This window comes from Tetrao urogallus (genome assembly GCF_951394365.1).
Source record: "Tetrao urogallus genome assembly, chromosome: 4".
In the NCBI taxonomy this organism is placed as follows: domain Eukaryota; kingdom Metazoa; phylum Chordata; class Aves; order Galliformes; family Phasianidae; genus Tetrao; species Tetrao urogallus.
The window spans coordinates 43,177,772-43,194,268 of NC_136817.1; the positions used below are offsets into that span (position 1 = coordinate 43,177,772).

At 38.8% G+C, this 16,497-nt stretch overlaps 1 protein-coding gene across 1 annotated transcript in view; it reads right to left on the reverse strand.

Moving 5' to 3' along the window:
- SLC7A2 (solute carrier family 7 member 2) overlaps window positions 1-16,208 on the reverse strand; it is a gene marked incomplete at its 3' end in the record, with an annotated part of 37,908 nt that extends 21,700 nt beyond the window's left edge. Inside the window, exons 1-2 of the mRNA XM_079534999.1 lie at window positions 16,094-16,208; window positions 13,571-13,611 (exon numbers count right to left, since the gene is read on the reverse strand). The remainder of the gene's footprint in view (window positions 1-13,570; window positions 13,612-16,093) is intronic.
- Between the last annotated feature and the right edge of the window lie 289 nt (window positions 16,209-16,497).

Below are 16,497 nucleotides of genomic sequence, written 5' to 3' on the forward strand. Positions count from 1 at the left end.
GTAGACAACATCTTGATGTTACCTGCTGGGATGATCCCATATTTAGGAATTCAAGTCAGTCACAGGTGTCTACATGGACAACTGCTTCCGCAGGATGCTTTAAGGAAATTCATTAAATTTCTGGAGTATTAATTCATACAAGTTTTAAAAACGCTAAGTCAATCTGCCAGAAACTTCTGAGATTCTTCTAGTGGTTTTAAAATGCCCAGTCGCTTCCTTTCTTGATTCCCACATACTGCAGTGTCGTCCCATTAGAGGCATATCTTATCCATAGTAGATCAAACCTCTGCTAAAAAGCATCTAGTGACTTTTCTAAGGCCTTACTGGGAATGTTTCTCTTGCATATACAGAAGCAAGACTGACCAGAATCCAAAATACTAAAGCACTGAACATTTTTTGAGATATTAGTTACCAAAAACTGTTCTCTTCTACTTTTTCATGAGGCTCATGGAACTCACACCATCTTGAATCGAAGCAAAGAAACCTAAAAATCCATTTATGACATCACTCCAAGACAAATGCCAAATGTGTAATAACATACTAGTGAGCATGTATATTTGTTTATTACGGAAACTTAAGAAGATAGCAAGCACATTATTTTCTTATTATTTGAATTAACCAACTACAAATTAATAGTCCAGTCCTTCTATGATTGTGTATACATATTTATATATAGAAACTTCAAGAATACATAATCTCTTTCTCAGTCTATTTTGACTTTTTGTCATTGAGGGGATATTTGGGTTTTTTTTAAAGATCTTTCATTTAGAAATTTCCAGACGTATCACATTAACAATAATTTCCTATGCTGGAAAATGCCTGCAGAAATGATAATTTCTATAATGTTGTTGTTTTATTTACTATTTTCATCACTAACTGCAGGGACAGCTCATTTTCTCTCACGGAGAAATCTTCACACACGGAGATCTGGTGAAATCCAGTTTTTCAATTTTTTTTCTTCTGAGCCTTGGGAAAGTCCTATAAGTTTATGTCTTTTAATTCTACTCACAACAAACACAGATCATCTCAATAAACTTTTAATATGATCTCCTCCCCTTGGTCACTTTCTTCCCTGGCCACTTCTGATGAATCTGAAAGGCATGCCCAATCTCTGACCAAAAGGTGTCACACAGGTAATTATGAATTCCCTCAGCGTGCCTCTCTGACTAACAAGTACTGAACATCAGCCAAGAAAAAATAAACCATATTTAGTTAGAAAATTATCTCATATTTGTTCCTTTACAAAATGTTCACCTCTTTCATCTTTTTTATCATCCATTAATTGAAGTGAAAAAAGATACTTCTCCCCTTATTTGTTTCTATATCACAAACTTCTTCTAAATATACAAAAAAAAAAAAAAAAAAAAACAACCAAACAGCCTCATCTCCAGTCATGGTGTGAATAAATCAGAGGGAAAATTTCATGAAACACTAGATTCTATTCCAATCTGATTATTCTATGTGCTTAAAAACAAACAAAAAACAAACAAACAAACAAAAAAAACTTAAAATCAGGAAAAAAATCAGACCCCACAATCTCCGGACACTGCAAATAACTTGCCTAGTTATCACCAAAGAGATTTTTTCATTCTTTCCAAATATTGTATGTGTGTGTGTGTGTGTTACATGTGTGTGTTCGAGTGCAAACCACAGTATTTCTAGGACTGCTTTTCAGCATCTACTATCCAAAAGGATGGCTTATTTCTGGGTGGCCCAGCCACTGTTGTTATGGCTGGATCACAATTAGGAATAATTTTGTCCTCCTCCCTTGATTTCTCATGAGCTCTGGTGGTAATGACAGGAACTTGAGTTCAAAGTGTAGGTGTAGAAGCAGGATCTAGCCACAGACCATTCCTTCCTTGCCTCAGGAGAAGAAAGTGGCCAGCACAGACTCAGTTCTGAAGAGCCAAATCCAGCAATCAGGTTGCTATTTGAAATGCAACGATCTAGGAAGTTATATTAAAGATATTTCATGTCTTCTGGTGCTATAGTTCTACGCACAGCGGAATTTCCGGCTAGAGCAAGAGGCAAAAATCAACCTTGAAGATATGCCATAAGATCCACTTAGAACTATTCAGCTTCTTCTACCGATTTAGTCAGGGATCTATTCCCAAAGCTTGCACATATAGAAGATTACAAAATTAATGAAATCTGATATTTTTCAGCTACTTATAAAAACCTGTCACAGATGACTTCTTGTTGTGTAGCACAGCATTTGCATTTACATCCCCTCTGAATGATAGTAGAGGTTTTAGCTCAAGTGAAACTCGCCAGCAGCACTATCAGCCATCCTAACTCACACTTATGATCCTTAAAGATGAAATGGATGCTGACAGACTACAGTCTCTTTTTGACATGATGTAAAGAGATACCTTTGGAAATCCTGAGAGTAAAAGTCTGAAAGAGGAAAGTGGTATTCTTCCAGCAATGTGACATTCCTCATTCTCCCCTATGAGGAAAGGCTGGGTGATGTGGGTCTGTTCAACTTTAAGAAAAGAAGACTGAGAGGGGATCTTATTAATGTTTATAAATATCTTAAATGTGGGAGTCAAACGAACATGGCCAACCTCTTTTCAGCAGTCTGTGGGGACAGGACAAGGGGAAACAGGGGCAGTTGAACTAGATGATCTTGTAGGTCCTTCCCAACCTCGCGATTCTATGATTCCATGATTCTATGATTCTATGATAGGAAGTTCTACACCAATATGTGAAGGAACTTCTCCACAGTAAGGGTGACAGTGCACTGGAACAGGCTGCCCAAGGAGGTCGTGGAGTCTCCTTTTCTGGAGATATTCAAGACCCACCTGGACACTTACCTGTGCAGTCTGCTGTGGGGAGCCTGCTTTGCAGGGGGGTTGGACTCAATGATCGCTAGAGGTCCCTTCCAACCCCTTCAATTCTCTGATAAGCTTGTGGGTTTTTCTGAGTCAATTTACTTACTCTAGTAAGTATAGCTGAATATAAACTTTGTAATCTTCTAAGCAGGAGAGATAAAACTTCACAAGGCATGTTTCACTTTCTCTGAAATTCCTTACAATCATAAAGAGAAATGAACACAATCTCCAAAGCAATAGAACTGTTACATTATCTTCAAAACCGTTCTTAAAAAGATGGGTTTTCTGATGGGAATTACAAAACCCACCACAAACTGCAGACAACTAATCAACAGCTAGGAATAATACCAATAAGTTTAAAAGGATGTTTTAGTTCAGGCAGGAGTAAGTGGGTGAATTGTCCACAGCTGAAAAACTTACTTTCCCTCCAAAAGACAACAGTTGGCTCACCACTGGACTGCTATGTTTCATATAGAAATGCTGATAGTTGTTAAACCCAAACTTGGGAATGGGAGAAAAAATGAGCTCAGAGATCAAAGAGATCAAAGACAGCTACTCTTTAAGAATAAAAATCCATTGTGTTTGTTTTTGTTTGAAATACAACTTCGCTCTCTGCTGTGATACCTGTATGAGTGCGTGCCATTTGAAATTTTTTTACAACCTACACATAGATCTCAGAAAACGCCTCTGAAAAAGCAGAGAGGCGTTGAACTGTAAAATACACACTGGGATCAGTGATGTGATGACAATATCACGACTCCTTCAAGTGCTGAAGAGAAGCCTAGGTAAAAGAGAGTACATAGACATCTTTCAAGTGAATGTGAGCAGTGTTCAGAGGATTTCTTTCTTTGAAGTTTATCAGACTAAGTATATGGCATACAGAGACAGCATAAAAACAAGTACATGCTGGAAAAAGGCCATTCGGAAGCACACACAAAGCTAGATGAAAAGCCTAGGATATGGAAGAGTTAATTTTGGCATTGGTACAAATTCTGAAGCAGTAGAAAATATCTAAAGAGAAGCTAATGGCAGTTTGGAGCATGATAGTCCCTCAAATTAACTGAACATCTTCCAAAAATATAATTGGGGATTACATTGACTGTTACTCGTATGCTTGGCTTTAGACTTCGGCCACAAAGGATTCCTCATGGCACCTACGCTTATTAATATTGATGCATGAAGACAGCCTGAATTATTTTGCAACAGAATACCCATTCTGCTGGGAAATATCTCGACACTCAGATGAACTGAAAACTTTCCTAAAAGAAAAAAAGAAAAAAAAAGAATAATAATAATAATAATAAAAAAGACTGCAGCTGATGAGTATTTTTTTTTTCATATCTGTCAGCTTTTCAGATTACTAGCAGTGTTTTGTATTATAGCTAAAAGTAAAATGACTTGGTGACCCCAGTTATTTGGATAATTCTTGAGGTTGATGTGGTTCAAATTCATGGAACTAATTTGTCTGGATAACAGCTTTACAAAGGTTCAGAAAAGTCTAGACATTTTCACTGTGGGAAAAAAAGATGCACAATCACTTTTACTCAGACTTGAAAAATAATATCCTGCAGTCATCCTTTCAAACTTCTAAAGTCAACAGCAGATAAACTAAATCAGTTGTAAATAGCTATGTTTGTACAACACTAGGTTTCAAGGGAGACAGAAACAGCCTTTGATTCAACTGCTTTACCAGAAATGGCACAGCAAAAAAAAAAAAAAATCAGGTATCTGCAGTGCTATAGGCTCCACACAAGTTAATTATTAAGGTAAGTGGATTTTCAGCTAATAATAATACAATTTAAAAGTCAGCTACTCCTCAAAGAGTGAGGTAGATGCACACCGCACCAAGACTGGGGCAGAAGACTCGTGAGATTCATGAAAAGTCAGAGGCAGCTTCCAGCAGCATCACACAGCTTGCCTAACTGGAGAGAGGAGAAAAAGGAGGAGAGGGAAGAAACAAACATTTCATCTGAGTTCAACATTGGTCTCTCTCACTACAGCTACAATTTTAGCTTCAAATTAAGTTTTCAAACTTAGTTTTAACATACTTTGGCCTTACTCCAGTCTGGCCTGAAACTGTGTTTCAAAACTGGTTTAACTGGAACCACATTCAAACACCACTGCCAAGCTGTTTTAGCTCCAGAACAGGAGAGGAAGGAAGAGTGGAAGAGTCATCCTCTTTCTTAAAAATAATAATAATAATAATTCGTTATCCCTGATCCAAAAATTCAGTTATGTGTAATCAAAAGCTTGAAATCCTTCAAAATTATGAGCTTTGTTATAAAAGTTCTTGAATTTACAACAGATTGCACCCACATGGCAAAAATTGTTTCTGTAAACACACTTCTTAATAAAACAAAAAGCTTTTCAGCTGTGCTAAGATTAAAAATATGACTGCAATTATTCATCCTGCAGTAATACCCAGCTCACAATCAAGGCCAGCCCAAAAGCTTAATCTGAGCAAAACTAACAGTATGAGAAAGGCAGAGGAGAAACAACCAAATCCAAGTGAAATATGTGGGATGGTGGCTTCATGTCTTCCTAGTGATGTGTCATCCATTTTCCCGACTGTCAGCTCCAGTACAGCCATTGTTATGAGCACATTCAAACAAGAATGAAAACAGTTTGTAAAGTTTGCCTTTCATATAACACTCAGTTGATTCAGGCCAGGAACTGGGTTTCTTTGCCTTGCAATTCAAGTTTGGCTGCCTACTTCCTGCAGAAATACTTTCAGTCAACTTTCTGCCAAAGAAGAACTCAATAGGATTGCTCCCTACCTAAATTCTCAAAGGGTTCTTTCTTTGGAGCTTTTTAGGTTATGCAGATCCAACGTTTTGCATTACACAGCAAATGCAATCCATAGAAAAATTAACTTTATGCTTTCTTTTTGACAATGCTCCGTCAGTTGAAGGTGGGCTCTCAGTCTAGAATAGGAAGTTCTCCTCTTTGAGTACTACATTTCATTAGAGCACTCATATGAATCAAGAGCACTCTACTAGAAGAGTTTTTATTGTCTTAGACTTTACAGTGCCATACTTTGCTCATTTTTGATGGGCTACTGCCAAGATAAACAGAGATAGGTAATCAAACAGTGCTACAATCTTACTTTTACTTCCTACCATTCCCATCAACAAAGAGTAAGTCCATCAGCCCCAGAACTTAGAAAGCAGCAGTGAGACACGTTTGGACCAGGACTAGATGCAGAACTAAGAACCAAGATTGGGTTTGAAATGGAATCAGAAAGAACAGAGGCTTATACAAGTGAAACCACATTTGTATCACAATCAGTGAAGTGATCAGACTGCAGCAGGTATACAGAGCCAAGTTATCCCTGGTATATTTACACTAGCACTTTTGTCCAGATCAGATGCATATTTCCAAAGATATTCTTTCAGTACTCATGGCCATTCATTGCAGTTTGTTCCATTCTGTGGCACATCAGTAACCTTCCTTCTGGAGCAAAGGAAATTGGAACATGTGCTCCACAACAGTGCCTAACACACTCCAACCAGTCTAGAAGTAGATACCTCCCATTTCGTTCTTGATATAAACTTCATACTGCTGCTATCCACCTTTGTTCAAATGTTTTAAAACATGCCATTTGCTTATCCAAGCACAGCAAATAGGCTGAGGCAGGCGTCCAGGCACCACCTTCCTCCTACCATCCAAAAGCTCACTGTTATACTGTACAAGCTTCAAGTCACAGAGAGAGAGGTCACACTCCCACTGCTGTACAACAACAGCCCTCTAGTTATTCTCTGGATTGTTTTTCTTTGAATGCTGACTTGCTTGCTAATTTGTCACAGAGTCCCTTTTACCCAAACCATTCTGTGATTCTACCGCTACTAAAAACGTCCTTTCTAACATCTTTTATAAGTAGAATTCTGCTGATGGCATTGCTTAAATTTTCATGGTATAGAACACAACATAAGGCTAGCATACTAGCTTAAGTAATGAGAAAGGTTCCAGAAGTGGCAGAAAGTTCAGATCCACTTTTCTGATACAGTCTTCAATGATATGTACAAAAGAAGAGCAAGCCTCTCTAAATGTTCAAATCAGTAACAAAACCCAGTAAAAAAATCTATGCAGGATGGGACAAAACTTTTTGTGATTTTCATTTTTTTCTGACTAGGATAGTCAGCTGCTGCGCACTATACAGCTGAGTGTGGGGATGTACTCTGAAACACCAGTTTGAATGCATGGTACAGTCTGCTTCTCATTTTGCAGACTTGGATATGATTTCAACAAGCTATAGGGTTTTGCTCTGCAGTAAGTCCCAATTTTCCACTTTTTGAAGGCTGGTACAATGACAAACTTGGCCTCCGGAGGCTAGAAGATGTTTCTTGTGATGGCTCCTACCTCAGAGTATGTGCTCAAGAACTTATCTTTCCTTTCTGCCCAGTAACACAACACTGAATGAAGCCAAATGAACTCCATCAGAACTGCATCAGTCACAAAAAATATGAATGTCAAGGACTTCAATATTTCAGATGGGACATCTGCTGGGCCCCCAGAAAAGGAGTTTGTGGTAAAATATGCAGCCTTACGCAATTTCCCTGGCTGATTAAATTCTACATCCAGGCAGATGACTTCTATAGGTTTTTCAATTCACAAACTTGGACAAGTTGTGTTATGTGGAGAGATTTTTGTTGTTTTACTTGAAATCCTGCTTGCCAAGATTCCAGGAGAAATGCAAATGTTCATTTTCAAGCCAGCAGTCATGTCAGTTGTCTACAAGAACACCTCTTCACAGAAGTAGCACTGTGAAAAAGTTGTTATACACTACTGCTGGTGGTGTTCTTCAGACTTTTGGTGAACTTTTCAAGAGATTTGTCTTCACATCAAGTGAAGAATCTGTGCATAACCCTTGCAAGATTGTCACCTTAGAAAGAAGCTGCCCTACCAACAACTGGTTTTCCCTCTCAATTCAAATGATCTTTTCAAGGATTTGCATTCAGCAAAGTTGAGAAATTCAGTGTTGCATGGTATCCTGCTGTGGATTTTCAGAGTCCTGTGTTACTGTACACAGCAGAAGTCAAAGTACAAAATGCAATTTTATTTTCTCAAATTTTCAAGTTTCCTTCCAGCCACCAAAAATAAAGAAGACAGTACCAGCAAAGATGCACTTGGTGAATGCCATCTTCTTGATTAAAATGCAGTACTTCTTCTAGTTCCTGTCCAAAGGAATTAAACTATGGAATTGGACTCCACAGAAGTATGATTCTAAATGCCCAAACTTAATTCTGAATTTTGAGGGATAAAATATTCCTGTAACCAAAGGTTTGCAGTTAATGCTTCCTCCAGATTAAAAAAAATAAAAGAAAGAAAAAGAAAAAGGAAAGGAAGAAAAAGGAAGGAAACCAGAGAAGATAAATTATTCTATATTGTACAGCTGTGTAGAGCATATTCAGTACTTTCTTGTTGTAGCAGTTTCTATTGCTTAGTCTCTTCTCTGCATCCATAGTTGGATGGTAGAGCGCAGCCATGTATGCGGTCATGTGATAAAATGGAAGAGGGAACTGATTTGTGATCCAAATTATCTCAAGAGAAAAAAAAAAACCAAACCTTTCCTAACCCAGTTTATTGCACAGTACCACAAACAACCGTGCAGGCACAGAGGGGTGGTTATTGAAGCGGGAACAAAAGATAGCAGCCTGGAGCAGAACATAGGAGCTGCTTATGCTGACACTGCTTCAGAAAGAAATGCACAAACTAGACCAGTGAGCACATCAAGATGGAGAAAGCTGCCTGTTTCCCAGAGCATAGTGGATATGTTCTAATTAGTAACAGCAAAATTGTGTAAAAGTTCCCCTTACGTATCAAAAAGTTGACTTAGTTTATTGTGTGCGGGTGAAAACACAACATCAACATTATTTTACTGCAAATTCTGCTCTTTTTGCATCTGGTTCATTGAACTAAGTGCAACCCATCTGTTACCACACAGGACAGAAAAACAGTCAAACAGAAAAAAAAAAATCTTAAATTTGATACAAATCAAAGTTATTTACTTAGACAACTAATGAAGTGGAGTACACAGGCAATTAAACAACACAGAAGGCTTTACAGAGTACTACAGACTTTCTGGGAGGCTTATAAAAGTTTATATCTGGACAATTAGATATAAAATTGGGTTATTAAGTCTGATGTTGAAACTCATTATCTCAGAATTAGGCATATGCTTCTAATAAATTAAAATGGTCACATAAAATATTTCTAGTAGTTGGATACTACATGGGAGCTTGAAAACAATTCTGGGCTGGATACCCAGAAGCAGTGTCTGACTACAATGAATGGCTATGAGTATTAAAGAATATATTTGAAAATATGCATCTGATCTGGGACAACATTAATAAATGTTGAAACAATTAGAACACATTTCTTTCATTTAGTAAAAGCATGTTACAGGGCTGATCTGCCCCCCAATGTCTTCCATCTCCACTGTGCAAAAAAACAGGGAGTGCCTTGCTTATGGAAGACAGTCATTCTACCAGACAGCCTCATAGCAAGAATAACTTGCTATAATATAGTACACATGATATTTTTCAAGTTCAAGCTCTACCACTCTAACAGAAATTGCAATTTCATGGGACAAATAAAGAGAAAGATTGCTGCTTTTTTTTTTCTTTTTTTTTTTTTCCAAATTATGTACAAACATGTATATTTTAATTCCTGAAAACTTCTCATCTTAAAAATATAAAGGAGTCTCTGCAGGCCTTGGTTGATGTAAAGAAAAAAGCCATGAAAGTAATTTACAGAAACAAGCCAGAAGGTAAATCCAAACCCAACACTTCCCTATGGAACAGGAGAAAGCCTTATTCCACCTGTAGAAGCCTTCTGCCACCTCCTTGCCCCTAACCTCCTAGCACTCCTTGCCAAATCGACATAAAGAAACAGATACAGTTTGGAAAGCAATGCTCAGGTATAATATATCTCTTGTTTCCAGAGTAAAAACATTGCTGTGGACAAAAAACAACTACAGAACATACAACTTAATACCCTGTAACAAGTACTGCAAAAAGCTATAAGGATTTTTTCTAGCCTTCAGTTTCCACACAATAAAACTGATGTTTCATGATACACAGTTCTTCAGTAACACCCTTGAAAGTTCTTCCCCCTCTTTACATCCTCGCAGCAGAAGAAATTTATTAAATGCTGCTCCCAACAACATGCAGACAGTCACTAGAAACCATTAAACAGTTTAGACTAACTTGACAAGGATAAAAAATACAGCTTAGTTCTCCCAAGAAGCCCACCAAAATAATGTACTTTTGAAAAGAACCACACGTTCATACTAATTCTATATTTCCACAAGCTTCTTCACCTAACTCACAGTGCTGAAAGCACTTCATGACAAGTTGCATCCTATTGTTTTCTCTCGACTGCATGATGGTCCAAAAATATACAAGAGCAAAATAAAATCCGCATTATAACAAATTGTGCATAAACACCAATTTGAAAGGAATTAATTTAAGTCCTCGTGAGAGTAATCAGATATCTTCACAATATCCAAATGCTACATTTTCTTTAACCAATATGGAGATGTTTCTCAATCTAATGAAACCGAAGAAAGGACAATAAATAATCCCTTCCTTCTAAATTCCTTTTAAATTATATTTATTCCATAACCACAATGCACATGGTACTGCACAAATAAAATAAACACAGTCGCTTTCTCATCTTGTCAAACAGCTTGCAATCAAACTTCAAACATAGAAATAGCTAACTTCAAACAAAATAGTTTAGGACCAGGGATTAGCTACATGAATTCACACAGCTACAAAACACGTTATCCACCAGCTCACTGTTTTCAGAGTAATGAAAGTAAAGATCAGACTGTATTGAACCCAACTTCCCATCCCCAAACAAAGTCATATAGAGAAGAATGTTCTTTACAGCAAAAATATATTTATTCCATGTATTTCCCAGAAAATAACATTTCTTCTGAAAAAGCAAAAAGCACAGATGAAGAGATGTGTATTATATACGAAGACAATAATAAAGTATAGTAAAATGACTTGGTGCAGTTTGTTTTCTCCTCCAGTTTAATCTCAAAATTGACAAATTATTTGTAATTAAATTCCTTGTAGAAAATCTGGAAGGAAAACTTATTTACTTGGATTTTGCCAGTGAAATACTTTTCCACAGCAGATGTAAGCCTTTCTACAGCTCGCCATAATTCTAGCAACCAACACAACTGAATGAATCATTAAGGTTGGAAAACACCTCTAAGATCAACTTGTCCAACTGCCCACCTACCACCAGTACTGCCCTCTAAATCGTGTCCCCAAGTACCACACCTACACATTTCATATCTCCAGGGAACATCTCCTTCTGGTATTATGTATGTATGGCAAAACTATTTTCAGAAATGAGCTAATTTAATGAAACCAGCAACACATCACAGAGGCAAAAAAGACTTTGCCATTACTGGCACAGGGGACTGTGGCTCACCAACATTAACTGCCCATTCTGATTACTTATCAGAAACAGCAGCTGTCGTGTTCACTCTGCTGCATTTCTGACCAGTTGTCCTGGGGAACCAAAGCACAAGACATTACCTTTCTCTAGCAACTGCATGGAGGCTTTTACGGATCAGCTATATTAACTACAAGTTCTGATAGGAAAAGGTAGTTGAAAAAGTCAAATAGAAGGACTCTGTGGACTCCAGAACAACAATGTGATAATTTATATACTACTGTTTCCTTTTTTTTTTTTTTTCCCCCTTCTTCTGTGTGACTGGTTAACTTATCTGATGTATGCAGCCACTGAGATACTAATAAAGAATTCTGTCATTTCATAACAAGTTTTGGTGAAGAAGTTAGATAAAATATAAGGTCTCTGTCCTTAAATTTAACCACGCTAATATTCTACTCTAGTTTGATGCTTAATTCTTTGAAACATAGAGTGGGTATGCACATACAGATATACAAATGCACACAACCTATTGTAGGGTACTAGGGTACGTGCTTTAGCAGGGGATTGGGATTCAATGATGTCTTGAGGTCCCTTCCAAACCCTGCAATTCTGTAAAGCAACACAAATATGTGGGAGCCTACACAGTCTATGGCAGAATCTTAATGGCCATGGCAAGTAAAATACACATATGACAGCTTTTTTGCGTGCTGTTCCAGTAGCATCTCTCCCCTGTTTGCATCCAGTACTTAGATCCAACACCAGTCAGTAGACTCCACTTTTAAGACACCCCCAAACTGCACACCCTTATTTCTACTGGAGTTGAAGCTTAAGTGAGACTGATAGAACTAAAGGACACCTGTGTAAAAAGTTGCTCCAGATCACATTTTGGCATTAAAAGTCTGCAACAATCATTTTGCAAGTAGAATGCTTTATTCAAGGCAATCACGCTTTTCTTCTTTGGCTAAATATTACAAGATGCCTGGAGCTAACTGCTCATTCTATGGTGTAGAACATGCAATACATTTCTCCATCCATATCCTACATACATTCTGAAATCTCTCATTCTACATCAATGCAATTCTGAACTTGTGGAGACAATGACAACATTCAGTGCACTTCCTTAAAAGTACACCCACTAGGTTAAATTACGCCACTGAAATCAAGCAAGATAATACTGTGGCTCTTGGATGACTGTCCTCAATGATAAAACTTAAAAATCCCAGAAGATCCCATTTTTACTAGTAACCTTTATAAATCTCACTGGAGTTGTAGTGGCAGATCACTCAAATGAATGCATTTTCCAGCAGAGTACACTTTTGTCATTATCTGAAAGTTCAACCATTTGCTTCCAGCAGCTTTGCCACTGGACCTACCAATTCTAAATCATTTGGCTACTAATTCATACAGCAAGATTCTTATCCCAACTGGACAATGCATAGAAGGTTGAAGAACTGACACGACAGAATCAGAACTGTATGGTGTCAGTGAAGGAGGAGCACAAAAGCAGTGTGATACATAGAAAAAGTGTTAGGAAGGTGGGTGCTTTCAGACATTGGAGAACTTTCAGATACAGAAATATGACACCACTTTTTTTTTTTTTTTATGCTTTCTAAAAATTTCAATAGCATCTAAAGTAATTTTCTACTACATAGAAAACTGACGTGAATAATGTGAACGATGTTCTTACTTACAGTCACAAATATACATACAAATGGCAATGCAAAGTTTTCTACATTTTTGGTAATATGGCATTAAGAGATTTTTACCCATCTGGGACATACCAGCACTAAGATCTCAAAACTTTACAATTTTGGAAAGAAAGGAAAGAAATTTAAGGCCAAGAGACTGCAGTACTGAACAATCTCTTCCCACTCCCTGATCCTCTTCACCTACACAGATGTTTCCATTGATGCACATATACCATTCACTGAGTTTGATCACAAACTGACTGTAACATCTACTATTCCCCTGGAAAAAGGGAAAATGAAAGACCCACTACTTTACTGAATTCAAAGCTGCTAGGCCAGCAGCGGTTACTGTTGTTGCTTGGCTTCTCTTCTCATCACTCCCTCCTGCCCCCCACTCCCAGGCCTATCCTGATGTTTTATTTCCCCTGGCTTCTCTTTGCAAAAGTTTATAGTTGATAGAGTATTTTCCAAACATGTCATTGATGAAAAACCTGGTGGAAGGAAAAAGAAGAAATGGTAGAAAATTGATAAAGTCAGTATCAAAATGAAACGCTAAGTCAAAGACAGAATTGGAAGCCTGCTAAAACAACACAGACTATATTTTAAATTAACATCCAACTCACTATTATCCACATAAAAGATCCCTGAACGCTTCTACCCTGAATTAAGTCCTTCTATGAGCAAGGGAGTATTCTAGTTAAAAACAGAACAGCAACAAACAAAAGTACACAGTGTGCTTTTTTTTTTGTTGTTGTCAGAACGATACTTGTATTATTATGGGCAGATGTCAAAATGAATCTTACAGATCACTTTGGGTGAAAATGATCAAAAGCTATACTAGCAAAGCTTAGAGAACTTTACCATCTTAAAACCTCTACAATAACTTAGGGAATAAGATTTAGCTCAGCTTTTTTTAAAATTTTTTATTATTTTTTTTTAATCATTTGCTCTTTCCCTTTAATTTTCTTCTGTTCTAAACATTGTTTACTGCAAAATGGACTAAAAAAAAAACCAAAACAACAACAAAAAAAACCAACAGTCAAGGCACATAAGGAGGAACTAAATCTTCATATTACCTTTCCATACATTTCCATACATCTTTTACTGAGGTCATTTTTCCTCCAGCCAATTTACTGAGTTTCAGGATGAAAACTTCATTGCATTTGAACTTCACAAAGTGACCGGTCTTCATTCAAATTCAAAGAACCCCAAGTTATTTTCAAATAACAACAGATGGACAAAAGACAACTCCATGCATGGATAGCCCTCAGCACAATGGATACTAACAAGCTAAAAATGAGTAATTAAAAAAATGCAGTGCATTTCAAATTATATTGTCATAGCAACTTACACATCTATGGGGTGTCTTTATTCCTGTCTCTGTCTATACAAGAGCCCAGTGGGGTTCAGAAGAATTGTGTGGACAGGGTTAGTATCAAGTGGAGCCAACTACAGCAATGGACATCTGCTTACAGGAGCAGGTAGGTAACACAAGCCAGAATTCAAAAGATTTTCCACACTGTGTAATCCAAATCCAGATCCAAGATCCACTTTGTACTGAATCTGCACAATGTCTACATGAACTTTTCATAGAATTTATTTTGTCTTTCTAGAGTAAACAAACTATCATCAGCTTCTTTCAATATAAACAAGCTCTATATACTGTGATCCCTTGTCTTACACTCCCCATTTCCGAAACATTTGAACGCCTCCTAATGTATTTTGTTTTGGTTTTATTAAGGAAGAATACAAAGAGAAATGGGCTTGAAAGCTTTTAAAATAAATACTGGTTGGGTATTAAGTACAGAGAGACCTGGCAGCCTGGAGAAGTGGGCCCATGAAAACCTAATGAGGTTCAGTAAGGCCAAGTGCAGGGGGCTGCACTTGGGTCAGGGCAATCCCAGTTATTTATACCGGGGGAAGATCTCCTTGAGAGCAGCCCTGTGGAGAAGGACTTGGGGGTCCTGGTAGATGAGAAGCTGGACATGAGCCAGCAGTGTGTGCTTTCAGCCTGGAAAGCCTGGGCTGCATTAAAAAAGGGGAGACCAGCAGGGAGAGGGAGGTGATCGTCTCTACTCGGCTCCTGTGAGGCCCCATCTGCAGTACTGCTGCCTGGCCTGGGGCCCCCAGTACAGGACAGACATGGAGCTTTTGGAGTGGGTCCAGAGGAGGAACACTAAGATGATCAGAGGGCTGGAGCACTTCTCCTATGAGAAAAGGTTGAGGGAATTGGGCTTGTTTAGCTTGTGAAGAGAAGGCTCCGGGGAGACCTCATTGTGGCCTTCCAGTACTTGAAGGGAGCATATAAACAGGAGGAGGAATGGCTGTTTACAAGGGTGGACAGTGATAGGACAAGGGGGAATGGTTTTAAACCGAGACAGGGGAGGTTTAGATTAGATATTAGGAGGAAGTTTTTCTCACTCAGAGGATGGTGACACACTGGGACAGGTTGCCCAAGGAGGCTGTGGATGCACCATCCCTGGAGAAATTCAAGGCCAGACCGGATGTGGCTCTGGGCAGCCTGGTCTGGTGGTTGGCAACCCTGCATATAGCAGGGGGGTTGAAACTCGATGATCATTGTGGTTCTTTTCAACCCAAGCCATTCTATGATTCTCTGATTCTACTTTAAACTGAGAATGGTGCAGTTAGACTGAGTCCTTCAGTCCTGACAGGATACAGCCCTCACCCAAATTTCAGGAAATCTCTTACCTTCACAGCTGAGTTACTTTTGATGGAATGAAGCATTAAACGCTGGCATAGCAATCAATAGACAGTACACTCTCTGTCAGAACCAAGCCACGTGGATCTCCCAACATTGGTTTTGTTCCCCTGATTTAATGGAGTTCCCTCTGAGGCAAGATCGTCATCAGATCCACAGCACTCAACCAATGCAACAGCATCACAAACCAAAAGTGATAACTAATATTTAAAAATCAAGGGTTTTGATCTACCGCTTCAGACGCATTATATTTCAAATACTATTTCACTAGATGAGCTTTCTCCAGCTGCCAGGAGCATTACCCATTGGATTACATATGTTTAAATCACATTTCTATATTTAAACATGCAAAGCCAGCAGGAGAACCTTACGTTTCACAACTGATTTACAACTGGCAGAAACCCACACTCTCCCCATGCTCTCCCCTGAAGTGCCACCTTTTCCACCTCAGGTAGCCACGACGTCTTACAGCCCACACCCTCCCCGCCAGCCGTAAGCAGCCAAGTGGGGAAGGTGACACGGTGCAGGAGGAACGCGCAAAAATACATCCCCCACCCACCCCCACAGACACAGTGGACTTTAAAGGCAGCTGAAAGAAAGCTCTTGGTCTCCCTTTCCCGCCACGTCGCCTCCGCACGCTTAAGGAAGCCTCTGGTGTGGCGGAGACGAGGATTGCTTCTTGCCCGTATCTCCGGCAGGCTAGAGGTCCCTGGCGTAGACGCTCCCCCAACCCCGTTCGCGAGGAGACCGCCAGCAGCGCGGCTCCGTGCTGCCCGCCCGCCCGCTCCCAAGGAGGGAAAGGCGGAGGAAGGGCGTCACTTACGGGGCCCGGGCACGGCTG